Source organism: Acartia tonsa, chromosome 4, assembly GCF_053477335.1.
Source record: "Acartia tonsa isolate MP-2025a chromosome 4, ASM5347733v1, whole genome shotgun sequence".
Taxonomy (NCBI): domain Eukaryota; kingdom Metazoa; phylum Arthropoda; class Copepoda; order Calanoida; family Acartiidae; genus Acartia; species Acartia tonsa.
The window spans coordinates 23,554,210-23,570,933 of NC_137263.1; the positions used below are offsets into that span (position 1 = coordinate 23,554,210).

The 16,724-nt window shown below is 31.4% G+C and overlaps 1 protein-coding gene across 1 annotated transcript in view; it reads left to right on the plus strand.

Moving 5' to 3' along the window:
• LOC145316484 (innexin shaking-B-like) overlaps window positions 1-16,724 on the plus strand; it is a 62,136-nt gene that overhangs the window by 19,468 nt on the left and 25,944 nt on the right. The gene's annotated exons all lie outside the window — the stretch shown is intronic.

Consider the following 16,724-nt stretch of genomic DNA (forward strand, 5'->3'; position numbering starts at 1 on the left):
TGTTTGCCTTTTGTTTATATAGGAAAATAATCCGTCAGGATCGTTACTAACATATCTATTTACTAGCGGCTACGCCCCTAGAGGCATCTAGGGGCACTTGAGGAGGGGAGAGTCGAATTCATGTTTAGCATGAAATTAATTAAAGACAATTTTCCACGAATATTAAAATAAAAATCATAAAATTAATATTAGTTTTGTTAGCCCGGGCTCTTTTATTCTTATAGTTCTTCATTTTAATATCCGCGGAAAGCTGTCTATAATACTATGCGATAAATAACTATTAAAATGAATTTAGAAAGGTAATTCATATTGAAAAGAAAAACCTAGAACTGCAAACTTAGATCAATTTCAAAATTAAATTTATAAGACAAAAGATTTATGAATATTTTTAGGAAAAAATAATCAAATAGATTCTATGATGTTAAAACTTAATATCAAAATAGCTATAGTACAAATATGTTTATGAACACGTTATTATATCTTAGAATATAAAGAAGTAATTTTTTTTGTCTGTAATTTCTGTAATAAAGATTTCGATAACCGATTAATTTCTCCATAATAGGAAAGCTTCACATAGATCTGGGGATGGTTTACGCTATTTTAATTTAATATTAAAGTCTTGGGAGGGTTTTGAGCATTTTTCAAGCTACTCTCTGTTCTTTCAAATACAAAGCCCCAAGATGGACGCTAGGGGCGCAGCCGCTAGTTAAACTATAATTTAGCTGTGTCGTAAGCAAAATTAAGAATCTTTGAAATTAATTTTAAAGTCATTTATTTTGTGTTTTAAAGTCCGTATCAGTAAAATTGTACTAAAAGTTTGATATAATAGTGTATAATGTATGTTATGGGTGTAATGCCATAGGCAAATTCACCTCTATCTAAAGTGTGCTGCAAGTTAAATTCAGTTAAATTTCTGTGAAAAAAAAGTATTTTTCCATACAGAATAGGGCCGAATAGATATAAACCCCCTTTAGGAAAGGGGATCCGGAGGGCTCTGTATGATTAAACCTTCCTTATAAGTAAAAAGATATTTAAGGTTTAATAAGTTTTAAATTAATAAGTTGGGGAAGAGGTTCTTGTGTAGTGTACTCGTCAGTTAAAGGTATTATACTTTACAACATTATGTACAATAGTTCAATGTTTACCTACATAGTCTACCTCTACATTTAATTTGGGCATTAGTTGAAGTCAAAAATAAATGAATAACCTTTTAATAAGTTCTTGTTGTTTCTTAAAGTCTAATACTATACCTAGCAACTAACTCATCAAAAAAGTTTGTGTTTCCAGAAAAAGAAGATTAAAACCGGAGCCCCTAGATGCGATTCCGTTTGTATGATTGATATAATATCCTATTATATAAAGTAGTAAGCTTTAAATAGGTTTTTATATTCTATTTTATCTTTAGATTAGTCTTGGAATGGTTTTAGGCTATCTTATTCTTTTCCCTACCCATTCAATTTTTAAAAACCTAAAAATGTTCTATATCTTAAAGGTTAGGTTAAGTTCTTTATTTGCCATGTGTCTTGTGTTAATGAGAACCTGGCGCTACAAGGCAAATACTGAAATGAAACATTGGTTAGGTTGAGTTCTATATTTGCTATGTGTCTTGTGTTAATGAGAACCTGGCGCTACAAGGCAAACACTGAAATAAAACATTGGTTAGGTTAAGTTCTATATTTGCCATGTGTCTTGTGTTAATGAGAACATGGCGCTACAAGGCAAATACTGAAATAAAACATAACCTTACCAAACATTAAAGGATTACAACTCGTGAACTTTTCATTTGCTATGTATATTTTCCCGGGAGGGAGGGGACATTGGGCTGTTTATTTCACTAGTCCCCAAAGTTTTATAATAATGTTTTATTATTCGTTGGCCTAAAAACTTTGGGGACTTTTATTGGATTTTGATTGGTTGTTTCATTCAGTTGAGTATCCAAACGTTTTAAAAACTAATTGAAATCTACAGAAGGGATGATTTTGTTTATCATCACTGGGGATGTACATCAATTCATCGGCCAATGTCATATCCCTTTAGATCCCTGATATTTCCCAAGGAAAGGTGCACACCACTCCACCTGGGTGTTCTCATAATAAACTTAAATAATTTAACAGCAAAATAATGTTTATCTAGGTTTCTCGCAGTCCTCAATACATATAAGAGGTTATTAAAAACACATTTTCCAGTTTGGCAAAGAAATCTATTTATATCCGATGGATTAAAACCGGTCGTAAGTCATAAGTCATTAAAAACTCATGTATGGCATCTTATACACTTTTCCACTATTATTAAAATAAAGATAATACAACTAATTCCAGTTTTTTAGTCTGGGACTTTGGTCACTCGGGGCTAACAAAACTGGTTTTAATTTAATTTTTCAATTTAATATCCGCGGAAAACTGTCTATAATACAATGCGATAAAAAACTAAATCACTTCTGAAATCCTTTTGAAAAATATCCTTAAACCTGCCTAGGTACCTCTAGCCATTATTAGAGGGGTAATTCTGTATAATATTGGGCATTATTTAGACGTAGATATCAGGCGAAATAGGCTATATATCAACATGTCAATTATGAACACACCCACCTTATAATAACAACGAAATTAATTCGGAAAAGAATCACGAAACCTATACACGATTTTCAGCAGTCGTTGCGGGTCAACACATAGTAGAAATTACGACCTTTACATCTGCCCCCCCCCCCCCATAAAATTATTTTGATTAATTTTGCTTGTTGGTTATACCTTATTCCTGGATTAATTTCCACATTGCCGACATAAACTAACTATTGTTTTTAAATTTGCTCTTTTTGATAACATAATTGATAATTTGTATGACCATTCTGCTGGTGAAACCGTAGTTAAGAGGGAAGCCCTACAATAGTGGGAACAATCTGAGCAATACTTTCATTTAAATCAAGATTTTATAATTTTATATTCATGTAGTATTTAGTTCAAACCAATATGTTATTAGTAGAAATGAATAATAATAATTAAAATCTTTTTTTTATATAAAATAATGTTATATTTAAAACTAGCGGCTACTCCATAAATAGCACTTTCATTTCAGTTAAAAAGTACAAAATTTCCTAGGGATAATTTTTTTTCAACAAATAGAAGCAAAGTTTCTTACTTTTTCTAATTTCTTAAAATGTCTTAAACCTTGTAATAAGTAAAACAAGGACTTTTTTATTTTCAATCCAATTTTTTTTTTCAAGTAAGGTATTGCTCGAGTTTTAAAAAGGATGCCAACATCCTTAAAAACGAAGCTTTAAAACAGTAGGACAAACGAACATTAACACTTGTAATAAAAAAATACATGTTTAACTATTAACAAAATTGTAAGTAAATTTGTTGCAAAACTGCTAAATACAGGATACTGTTTAAAGATATACTTATTTTTTTAGTATAGAGATGATTCGCTTATAACATTGTACCTTGTTGTAATATGAATCAGTATTACAAAACTCAGAGGAATTACATTATTTTATCACATAGAAAATTGTTGTGAAAAAGGTAAAATATCAACATGTTAGATGTTAAATAGACAATTTAATAACGATTATAGAATTGCTATGCTTTTAAAATCTAACTACTACTAAAATCACCATACTTGAAATTGAAAGAACAATTCTAACATCATAACATGCCTAAATTAACAATAAAGGATATCCGTTACGGACGGACGGACCGACCCATATTATAGAAAAGCTTCGCTTTTAAAAAGGCTATTTTACTTCAATAAAAATTACCCAGCAACCTAGTTAAACCAGGGCTCGGCAGGTGTTACTAAGCCTCAAATCTAAACCTGTTTGGACGCTTTAATTATTTCTTTGAAAAGAGGGATTGCCATATTTACGTCTGGCTTAGACTTCCATCTCATTTTTAAAACTGTTAAGGTTATCTTCCCTTAGGCTTACAGGCGGCTGCCGAGCCCTGAGTTAAACTATATTTTTGCATCACTTTAATCAACATTAACTACACCATGCCACTGTATTAATAATTCTGCATCAATATACAGGGAGGGAGGGGACATTGGACTATTTATTACACTTGCCCCCAAAGTTTTTATATAACCTTTTTTGTTCGTTCGCTTAAGAACTTTGGGGACTTTTATAAAATTTGATTGCTGGGTTCATTAAGCTGAGTGTCTAACCGTTTTAACCACCAATTGTAGTCTATAGACGTCTACAGAATGTTTAATGTTGTGTATCATTATTGGGAATTTACATAAATTTATCAGCGATTGTCTTATCCCTTTAGATCCCTTCATATTGCTGTAATATAAATAAATGATGACCTATTAATAACCCCTTGACTGCATACTAGATAGTTACCTTTCAAACTATTCTAAACTTTAATTGCAGTTGCCATGTCCCTTCCCACCTCTGAGAGGTTGGGGGAGGGTGAGGGTTGGCCTGCCCCTCCAAGAGGTTGGGGAGGGTGATGAAGTGAGAAGGTGCATTATTCTTCTTTAGTCGAGCAAAGTTCTTCAATAATTATTTTTTTCCATTATGGCTTCGAAACCGATTAACATCCGCTGGATTAGAATCAGTTCTAAGCTATACTGAATAATCATGTATCATATCGTATTATATTCTGTTTTCTAAGAATATAACAATGTACAATCATAATATTTTTGCATCTTTAATTAAACATTTTTATATCCTCGGAAAGCTGTTTATAATGTGATGCGATAAATAACTAAATATATATATATACATTTGATATAGGCATAATTTGTTGAAAACCATGAAATATTTTTTTTCTGATAAAAAACTCAAAAAGAAAATAGGTTTTTGATGAACAATTTTTGACAGGGGTAAGTGAGTTAAATAATAAATAAGCCAATACTTTTTATTTAATAAAAAAACACTGTAAATTTTTTTTTATAATTCACAATGGTCAATTAGCGTTGTTTAAATCTACATTATTCTCAACGTTTAGCTGGAATCCAAAATGAAAAAGCATCACTTTAATTTAATTTAATGATGATTTTCGATAAAAGTAAAATATTATAATAATAAAAAAATGTTTTGTTAGCCCCGAGGTGGTAAAGATTTTTGAAAAATTGTCTGTAATACATGAATTTTTAGTATTGCTGAGAACCGGTTATAATCCAGCGGATATTATCGGTTTTGAAACCATACTGGAAATAATTTTCTTTGGGTTGCAATTTAAATACAAAAGCAAAATGGAATGAAAAGTTCTTGAATAGTATTGCAGTAATTTTTTGATTGCATAAGAATATTAAGCTTGTTGAAAAGTACATGATGCATTAATGTATTTGTTAATGGTCAGGGATCTTAAGGGATAAGACAATGGCCGATGAATTTATGTACATCCTAAATAGTAACACATAAATTTACCCCTTCCGTAGATTACATTTAGTGGTTGAAACGCTGGGACACTCAATTTAGTGAACTAATCAATCAAAATTCAATAAAAAGTCCCCAACGTTGTTAAGCTAAGGAAAAAGAAAACATTATTATAAAACTTTGGAGACAAGTGTAATAAACAGACCAATATCCCCTACCTCCCTGGTTAATGGTACAATAATAAAAGCAAAGGATATTTTGGTATTAGTCATTAAGACGATTAGGTATTACATGTAAATCCATTAAATACCATTAAAGTTATTACAGTATGGCTTTGAAACCGATTTATATCCACTGGATTAGAACCAGTTCTTAGCTATACTGAAAAATCACGCATAGCATCGTATTACAGAAAACTTTCCAAGAAAATTAGAAGAAAAATCGAAAAATTTATACCAGTTTTGTTAGCCCGGGACTTCGGCCCCTCGTGGCTAACAAAACTGGTTATAATCTAATATTTTTACATTTGAATATCCGCGGAAAGCTGTCTATAAAACTATGTGATAAATTACTAATATAAAAGTGGTCAGCTGTATGGGGTGGATAATAACTAGAAGTTGAAGTAATCGAACACAGTAATAGTGTCTGACTGATTATGACGTAACAAACAAAAATTAGCCAATGAGAGGCCGTTATTGACCAATGGTAAAATTTATAGTGGCCTCTCATTGGCTAATTTTTTTGTTACGCCATAATCAGTCAGACACTATTACTGTGTTCGAAGTTATCAGCCACTTGAAATATCTGATCCAAAAGTTTTTCTGTTTATTTTACTTTGTGGTTATTTCTTATATAATAATTTTAAAAATCCTGTTAGTTATTGACAGAATTTGTTATTAACCTTATTAACATTATCAGCCAATTTAACTTTGTTGCAAATATCCAGGAATCTAGAGGGATAAGACAATGGCTGATAAATTGATGTACATACATCCCAAAATATGCTACACAAAATTCCCTCTTTTGTAGATTACAATTATAGGTTGAAACATTTGGACATTCAACTTAATGAATCAACCAATCAAAATTTATCAAAAGTCCCCAAAGTTGTTAAGCCAACGAATAAGACAATTTTTAAAAAAATATGGGGATTAGTGTAATACAGCCCATTTTCCCCTTTCTTCCTGCAAATTTCTATCGATACAATAATTCAGATATTTAACTGGAAAATGCATTTAAACAATTATTTGCTTTGCGAAAATCCAAGCCTTTTTAATTTCTAGGCTTTCCGCGGATATAAAAATGAAAATTATAAGATTAAAACCAGTTTGTTAGCCTCGAGAGGCCGAAAGTCAGGGATAACAAAACTGGTATTATGATTTAAAATATATAGTACGATACAATACATAATTTTTCAGTATGGCTTAAAACTTGTTTTAATCCAGTGTGGTTTGGAAACCATTCTGAAAACTTTTTGTTAATAAGAGATTAATTTAATAAAAACTGAAATTTTTTCACTTGTTTATTCTATAACTAGCGGCTTCGCCCCTAGCCTCTAGGGGCTTTGCCCCAAAAGGTTTGATCAAACCAATTTTTCGTATGTTTGATTTAAAAGAAAATTTTTAATTTTTTTTTTCTTTTTTTTGGGGGGGGGGTAGTCGACCCCACTATTTTAATTTTAGTTTAATAGTTTTAATAAACCCTCCCGGGACCTATGAGAAGCTACCCTGTAAAGAAGAACCCGATCGGTTCAGATCATTCGCTACAAACAAACAGACAGACATTGTTCTACTTTGTATTATAGATATGATTTATAAAATTAGACAATTTAAACGTAATAGTTGTAATGTATTCTAGCGTAACATCTCTATAGATTAGTTTATGAGGCAAGTTTATCCTTTGTTTAAATCTTGACAAACAACAAAAAAAGACTGACATGTCAAGTCACCATAAAGATAACGAAAGTTCAATGTATGACGTCAAAAAAAATACGTCTAATAAGGAAAGTTGAGAGGAGAAGTGGGAAAAGAAACCTTTAAAAACGAGATTGGTTTGGACGTATTTTAATTACGTCACACATGACACTTTCCGTACCTCCTTCAAGTTATCTTAAATTTCAAGTTTTGAAAAATGTAATTTATAAAACATTAAGTACAAAACTTATTTATCTCAAATTAAGTTTTTAGAATTGCGCAAAATTAGCATATTCAAATTACAACAAGCTCCGTGCATTTAAATAAACAAGCTAAATAAATAAGACAAACAATTTTCTGTTACTTGCCAAATTTTTATCTCATCTCAGCATTTAAATAGAATGGGATTTTGCTCAGGAAGGGAGGAGACATTGGACTGTTTATTACACTAGTCCCTAAAGTCTTCTAATAAAGTTATCTAATTCGTTGGCCCAACAACCTTGGAGACTTTTATTGAATTTTTATTAGTTGTTTCATTGAGTTGAGTCACCACACGTTTTCACTAACTGTGATCTAAATAAGGGGTTATTTTGTGTATAATCATTGGGAATGTACATCAATTTATCGACCATTGTCTTTATATTCCTGGATTTTTATTGCAATTTTAGAAGCACTGCTGCTTATTTTTATTTTAGAAAGGGCAAAATTTCTTATTAATTGTGTAAAAGTATCAAAATAAAGCATTATATATTTATTTATTGTATCTCTTGATTATATGTAATTAAAATAAATTTATTGCATTATATCATATCCAGGGTCATGGATATTACTTTAGACGAAAATTATTTGACTTCAACTCTAGAAAAAGGCTTCTTCATTGTGCTGTGGTAAAGCAGGATAAAAAAGGAATAACTTTTCCAGTATGGCTTCGAAACCGATTAATATCAGCTGGATTAGAACCGGTTCTAAGCCATAATAAAAATCACGTATCGTATCGTATTATTTCCAGTTTTCTACGAATATAAAAATGTACAATCATTATATCAAAACCATATATTTGAACGTGCCTTAGGCATCTCGGGGCTAAAAAATCAGGTTTTTATCTTTAATTGTACATTTGTATATTTGCGGAAATCTGTCAATAATACGATGCAGTAAATGACTATTATCTCTGCAATGGCTTTTTTCATGCGGATTGTTTGCAGGACCAACGCCTTTTCTTTGGGTAAAATAATATTCCTCATCCCTGGTTGATTTCATTGAAGACATAAATCATTTACTTAAATGTTACATAAGAGGAATATTAATTAGTTGTCAGTGTGTAATGTGTATACCAGTTAGGTACAAGAATAGAATACTGTGTACTAAAGTGTGTAATGTATTCTTTTACCTTGTTGTAAGTACATGGTTAGAAAAGTGACCACTATTGTATAAACTATTCTTTTACCTAGCTATATATGGTAAGATCAAGATATAATATCAAATCTACCTCTAACATTAAAATTCTTTCCATCTTATATATCTTATTGTATATGGTAAGAAATGTGGCTACTATTGTATAAACTATTCTTTTACCTAGTTGTATATGGTAAGAAAGGTGGCCACTATTGTATAAACTATTCTTTTACCTAGTTGTATATGGTAAGAAAGGTGGCCACTATTGTATAAACTATTCTTTTATCTAGCTGTATATGGTAAGAAAGGTGGCCACTATTGTATAAACTATTCTTTTGCCTAACTGTATATGGTAAGAAAGGTAGCCACTATTGTATAAACTATTCTTTTACCTAACTGTATATGGTAAGAAAGGTGGCCACTATTGTATAAACTATTCTTTTACCTAACTGTATATGGTAAGAAAGGTGGCCACTATTGTATAAACTATTCTTTTACCTAACTGTATATGGTAAGAAAGGTGGCCACTATTGTATAAACTATTCTTTAACCTAACTGTATAAGGTAAGAAAGGTGGCCACTATTGTATAAACTACAATTTTCTAAGGATGAGCACAGAAAAGTGTATATAAAGTTACTTAATGAGAAAAAGTTGACTGTATACACTAACACACACACACACACAAACACACATACACTCACACACACACACACACACACACACACACAAACACATTGCTCTTTGCTGAGTAAGAAGAAAAGTAAAAAAAGATAAATCTCTGGGGTAAAAAGTGAGGTATTGGAATAGTTTTGAAGGTTAGTAGTACAATTATATTACAAGTCCAGATATATATTTATTTTTAAAAGCGAAGATTTTCTTTAATTATGGTAGGCCCGGCTGGATTGGTTAGCTCTTTTTGTTAATTTATACATGATAGAATTGTCCTATTGATTTCAAACTTTGCATGATGACTTTAAAGCAATTTTTCATGAAGCATATCTATAGTCAAGTCCTGTAAATGTAATTATGTCCTTAAACAGTATTTAAACAGTGAATGCAACAAATTTACTTACAATTTTGTCTAGACTTATACATTTATATTCTTATACTAAGTTCTGCGCACAAGTATTAATGTTCGTTTGTCCTATCATTTCAGAGCTTCGCTTTTATGGATGTTGTCATCCTTGTTCTTTAAATATCTTACAAGGTCGAGGAAGAAGAAAATATCACTTTTCTTTAATATTTTCTCATATAATATAGTTTCTTTTTAAATAACAAAAAGAAATCTGGATCTACTGCAGTTCACGGTAAAATATTGCTGGTAACGAATATTTCCAAAAATCCATGAATTTTAAAGGCTGCTAGCTGCCAAACGGCTGAACGTACAGATCATGTCCGCACACTGTTATAAGCGGCATAAGAAGGCCTACAAATAATCTGGAATAGTCATACATCAATAATGCATAATAATCTCGCAGTGCAGAGAAATGCGCGAAAAAGACCTATTTTACGCGTTTTTTCTTCAGTGAAGCTTTCCCTGTGCATCATTGGATATTGGCTATTCCAGATTATTTGTAGACCTTCTTATGCCGCTATAAAATGGTGTGCGGGTATGATCTGTACATTCAGCCGTTTGGCAGCTAGCAGCCTTTAAAATGCATAGATTTTTGGAAATATTCGTTACCAGCAATATTTTACCGTGAACTGCAGTAGATCCAGAAATCTTAAGTTGTTATTTTTGTCCATTGCATGGGTTTATTTGTAAAGTTTCTAAAATCTAGAATCATTTTTCTGTTTTTTTAAAGGAAGCATTGTCTTGGTTATTTTTTTTTATTTAAGAAAGATATTATTATATTTAACAGTCTATATGTTTAACTTTCACAGTAAGGAAGTTGGATTGATTGCAGTATTTAAACAACGACCCATTTAAGATCTTTGAAAAATTCCCTAATTATTCCCGTGGACCGTGTGCCGACTTTCAATTGGGTCTTTGATACGAGCCAATAGCATCGTAAACATTAACACAGCCAAGTTGCTACAAAACAGCAATAAGCAATTTGCTAGCAGACTAAAAAGAACCCCAAGACAAGGGCCGGTAGTTGTTAGGGTTATACATCTATACTTATTACATTTATTTTGTTCACTCTGATACACTGCAATCAATTCAATTTTCTGATTGTTTAACTGACCTTCACATTTACCTTCTAATGAATCTAATTTAATCTCATCTAATTTTGCATTCTCTTCTACTACCTATAGCAATCAAGGTCTTCTCACTCAGAGAGAGAGAGGGGACAATGGGCTGTTTGTTACACTAGTCCTCAAATTTTTACAATTACGTTTTCCTTTTTGTTGGCTTAACAAATTTGGGGACTTTTGGTGAATTTTGATTGGTTGGTTTATTAAGTTGAGTGGCCAAACGTTTCAACCACTACTTTTAATCTACAGAAGGGGTAATTTTGTGTATCATCATTGGGGATAAATAATTTATCGGCCATTAGCTTATTCCTAACTCCTTAAGCTATCCGTAGATATCCTCCTCACTCTCAATTTATATAGGATATACTTAGATATTTTTATAGGGGTAAATTTGTCGTCAATTTAGCTTGCTATTATGGACTTCATTTATTGGTCAGTTCGTTGGTCCAGTAGGCGGGGAGGGGAAAACGGTGTGAATCGTTATTTTAGCCAGCTTCATTTTATCAGAGTACATGAAAAACTGGTGCAATATCCTTGTAATAATATATCCAACTCACTCTCACTCTGTGTGTATTTATATTGAACTGATTAATGTAAAGGTCAACCTGACATTTACTAATCCTAATGTCAATAAATCAACTTGCTGGCAAATAAATTGATATCATAATTATCTCTTTGATTATATTACATTTATATAATTTTCCAGCATGGCTTCGAAATAATATCCGCTTGATTAAAACCGGTGCTAAGCCATACTCACCTTATAAATGTTAAGGTTGCAGTGACATGAATGTAAATTAGAGGTGGCAGGCGCTAAGAATAAATAACTATAAGTTCACGGGTTGGTGACCCTGTGCCGACTTAAAATTCGGTCCTCAGTTAATGGCGTTGGAAATATTAACACAGCCAAGTCGATACAAAAGGACAGAAACACTTTGCAAGCAGACGGAAAAGGTTCCCATCACTGGAACCAGGTAGTTGTCTGATTTATACATTATTAATTTGCAGTGACACACGAAAATCCTCCAAAAAATTATCAAAATTGTAATATTCTTGAAATAAAGAATAGAAACACAACCTCTAGTCTTTTTTAAAATCACTAGACTTAAAATATAAAATGCCGATTTATAAATATTTAATTTTATTTGTATTGACACACTGAAGAACTGCATTTTTATGCTTTTAGGTTGTTGGTATAACACAGGGTTCGACAGAATTGACATAGCCGCATAAAATTCTTTAATACTTAGTATTATAGAGTTTTCCGCAAATAAAAAAATTAAAATTATAGAATTGATTCCCGGGCCAAAAAAACATGAATTAATTTTATCATTTTTATGTTATGGAAAATTCTCTATAATACGTTACGATGCATCATCTAATCCGATTCTAATCCAGCGGATAATAATCGGCTTTGAAGCCATACTGGAAAATAAAATACTTTTACAAATTTTCGCAACCTCACTCAATTTGCAAAAAAATACGATTGACCAACCTTCCAGTTACACCTTGCATCAAAAATTGCAAAAATTCTTTTCATAGTTTTCCATTAATTTGGGTAAACAAGTAAAAGTCTCTGGGAAAAAAGTGCATGATTTTCACTTTTTTACCCTTTTCCTGTTTTATACAATTGCCTTAAGTGAAGCATTAACTTTGCAATTTTTAACTATAGGAATTTTTTGCACAATGGTGGGGAAGTTGGTTTACAACTATTTAAAAGCGAAACTTTTCTATGTTTAGGTCCAGTCTGTCCGTCCGGTAATCTCTTTTAATTAATTTAGACATGTTAGAATCCTATCGATTTCAAACTTTGCATGATGATTCCGATAACGTTTAAGTACGATTTAGAAAGAGTACCAACACTATAGTCGTTACCAGAATATCCGTACGTCCATTTAAAACATTTTACCGTTTTTGACAACAATATGTTGTCATCCTTGTTAATAAGCAAAAGGTATTTTTCTTTAACAGAGAAAATATTTATAATGCTCTGCAGTCGCATACAGGGATCTAATGGGATAAGTCCCCAAGGTTGTTAAGCCAACGAATTAGAAAAACTTTTGGGACTTGTGTAATAATCAGCCCATTGTCCCCCCCCCCCCTCCCTTAGTCGCATATATCCCGCCAATTAACTGCATTTTTAAAAGCGAAGATTTCTATTATTAGGATCGGTCCGTCCGTTACGGATAGCTTTTTTCGTTAATTTAGACATGTTGGAATTGTCCTAACGTTTTCAAACTTTGCATGGTGATTTCTGTAGTAGTTAGGTACGATTTAGAAAGCGTAGCAACTCCATAAACATTTTTCTGTATCAAGCAGTTTTTCAACAAATTTACTTACAATTTTGCTTCGACTCTTGTACATTTATATTCCGATTATTCAGTTCTGACACTATACAAGTGTTAAAGTCCGTTTGTCCTACCGTTTCAATGCTTTGCTTTTATGGATGTTGTCATCCTTGTTTCTTAAATATTATTAATAAAGATATTACATAGATTTATTTGACAAGTACAGGGTTAGGAACCAGCTTATATTTTGCGGCTTGTTGAAGCGCTGTTGCTGAACAGATTTTTATTTAAATTGTAGAGTATCTTTGCCACTAAAATGCCTCCCTATATTCCATCTATATGAAATGTTCAGGAGTTTACGAAATGGGTAATAATATTCACAACTTCAACTGGGGATTATACGATTTTTTATTTATAATCGAATTTTTTTTTCAGGTAAGATATTGACCGAAAGCCTTTACACCCCTATGGTTTATGAGAGAGTAGAACAATTATAAAAATCCTATTATATAAAGTAGTAAGAGTACATATATTTGTCTGTAGCAAAAGATCCCACTGTATATATCCAGTGAACGTTTATAACTTATATAAAGACAAGGATTTTCAGTCCGCTAACATAAGGATATAATTTGCATGATTTTCTACTAGGTGTTAATCTGGGGTTAGAAGCGGTAACCATTTTTTTCAGCATGGCTTCGAAACCGATTAATATCCGCTGGATTAGAATCAGTTCTCTGTCATACTGAAAAACCTTGCATAGCATCATATTACCGACAGTTTTCCACGAATATTAAAATAAAAATTTAAATTAATACAAGTTTTCTTTATTTTTAATCTTATTTTTTTCATTTTAAAATCCGCGGAGAGCTTTCCATAATACAATGCGATAAATAACTATTATCGAAAGATTAATATCTTTTTCATAAGTAACTTAAAAACTTTCTTTTTAATTCAAGAAAATATCTTAAAAACTAGAGTTGGCTCGATATAACTATCTCACTATTGGCTAGTTTTCTATAAGTACATATCTATTTATCTATTTCAATTTTCCTCCCTCGCCATTACTATCTAAAAGAAAGAAGTAAATATTTAATATTTTAAATTTATTAAATCAAGATTAAATACTTCAATGTAATTCAAATATCAACATGGATTGAAAAACTTTATTCATTCCATAAACAAATAGAATAAAGGTCTTATCGCTTTGGCCAATGAGAGTTTAATGAGGATTATTGGAGCACTATGAGTATTAAACATTTATTTCTTGGAAAACTTGAGCTCATTTATAGACATTTATTTCCTATATAGATCTGACATGGATCTTAAAGCAATAAAGCAGGCTGTTTTGTAAATGTTAAAAATCGGAAGAATCTATTAAATAAAAGTTATCGCAAATATACTTAGTAAATAATAAAACAGACCTACCTACTTAAATTTATAGATAGAGAATAGCTTTTGAGACTAAAAAAACTATTTTTGTTTTTCTTTGAACTAAAACCTTATCCCAAGGGAAAGAGAGGATTTTGATAATACTTTTAATTACATACTTCCCCTTCTATTAAAAAAAAAGAATATCGTATACTCTAATAAAGTGAAACTTGAAGCTGACTAAAATAGATCCCCTGCATCCACCAAATATACCCTATCCCCTCCATTCCTACTAGATAAAAGACCAAAAGACGTAAAGACCAATAAGAGAAGTCCATGTTAGCAACCTAAATTGTATAAAATTTTTCTCCTGTCATAATATCCACACCTATATTCTATATTTTGGCCAAATGGAAGAATTTCAAACAAGATGTAAGCAAAATTATTTTTTAATGTTCTATCCCTGTTTATCCTATTTGTAAGAAATGGGTCGAGTTTAGGCTCTAGTTGGTTTACCAAAATATTAGTAAGCTTTTTCAGTTAGGAACTTCAATGTTTTTTTTTTAACCTAAACAGAAAATATAGGTAATAAATTATTTTCAATATTCTTCTGGGAGAGGATAAAGAGGGTGGATTTGGGATCGTTATTTTAGCAAGATACAAGTTACACTTTATTGGAGTACATGATAATCTGGTGTAAAATCCATGTAATTAAAAATCCATTACTGTAAGTAGTTTTGTCAGCGCAATTCGTTGCTACAAACCAAAAGACATCCTGATACTTTTACATAAGGATTGATAGTGGAGGAAACGTAAGATTTGATGCTAAAAGATGCTAAGATTTTTTTTTAACTGTTCCGAGTGTGTTCACAGGTGTAAATTCTGCACAAGATTTATATTTTTCATTCGGCTACAAATTTTTAAATTTTTTTCAGTTTTCATAAATTTTACATTTTTTTCCCCTCCAACTAATTATTTTTTACCCCCCTCCCCTGAGCAGGGTCAATTTTGAAAATATACACCCCTGCAAAAGACATAAATTAACCTCTTGCAATTTTAGGTCAAGCTAAAGAAGCTTTAGGTTGACTGATATTATAAAGGCGTTTGTTAGTTTTACTTGTTTAGGTTGACATACAGAATAAATCAGTCGACCCCTAAAAGTTGTTTGTGAACTGGGCACAATATTACTTGAATCTTACACCAAATTATCATGTTCTCTAAATAAAGTAAAACACGCAGCAGCAGGTGAAATAACAATTTCTCCCTTAACCCCATTCCACTTACTGGATTAACGAACTGACCAATAAATGAGTTCAATGTTAGCAAGCCTAATTGACGACAATTTTTGCATAATATCCACGTATTTTCTACATCCATTAATGTTTACCTAAAATTGAAATTTGTTCAATACATCCAACTGTTGTAAACTAAAAAGAGGATATGTGAACGTTACAGAGATAAGGGAGATGAAAATTTAAGTTTTAATTCATATTTTCTTACTTTTTGTTGACTAATATACTATTAAAGGTGAATTTTTATTTCCATAGTACATGACTGAAGTTATGAATGTAGAATATACGTGGTTACTATGACAGGGAAAAAATTGTCGTAAATTTTGCTTGCTAACATGGAACTCATTCATTGGTCAGTTTGTTCTTCCAGTAGGAGAAGAGGGGATATGGATGGAAGGAAGAATCGTTATTTTGGTTCGCTACCTGTTACAATTTATTAATATATATATCCAATACTGATCCAAACAAATTCAGGTTTCACTAACTCTCCTAATCCCTGAAAACTAGAGGATAGTTGGAAGTAGCACAAATAATCCTGCCCTGTTTTCTGCAACAAATTTGGGTTCCGCATTGCAATTTCAAGATTAGATTCTGACTTTTATAGTTACATTGTAAATATATATGAAATGTAACATGTGCAAAGATTTTACTTTCAAGCAAAAAAGGCCTTTATATGGCGTAGGTACCTTTTTCGTTTATGCATTTTCAAAATCCGTAACTGCTATTTTAAGAGGTCTTAACTCTGTCTTAAATTGATTTAATCTTTGGAAACTGTACTATTATTTTTCAGAACTATAAGTAAAGTAAAGGTAGTGGCTTTTCTGTAAAGCAGAACTGGTTGAGTATTTAGGTGAAACTGTTTTGTACTCACAACTCACAACTCTTCAATCAATCAATTATAGATATACAAAATAAATATATATTTTGACAGACAGACTACGAACTACT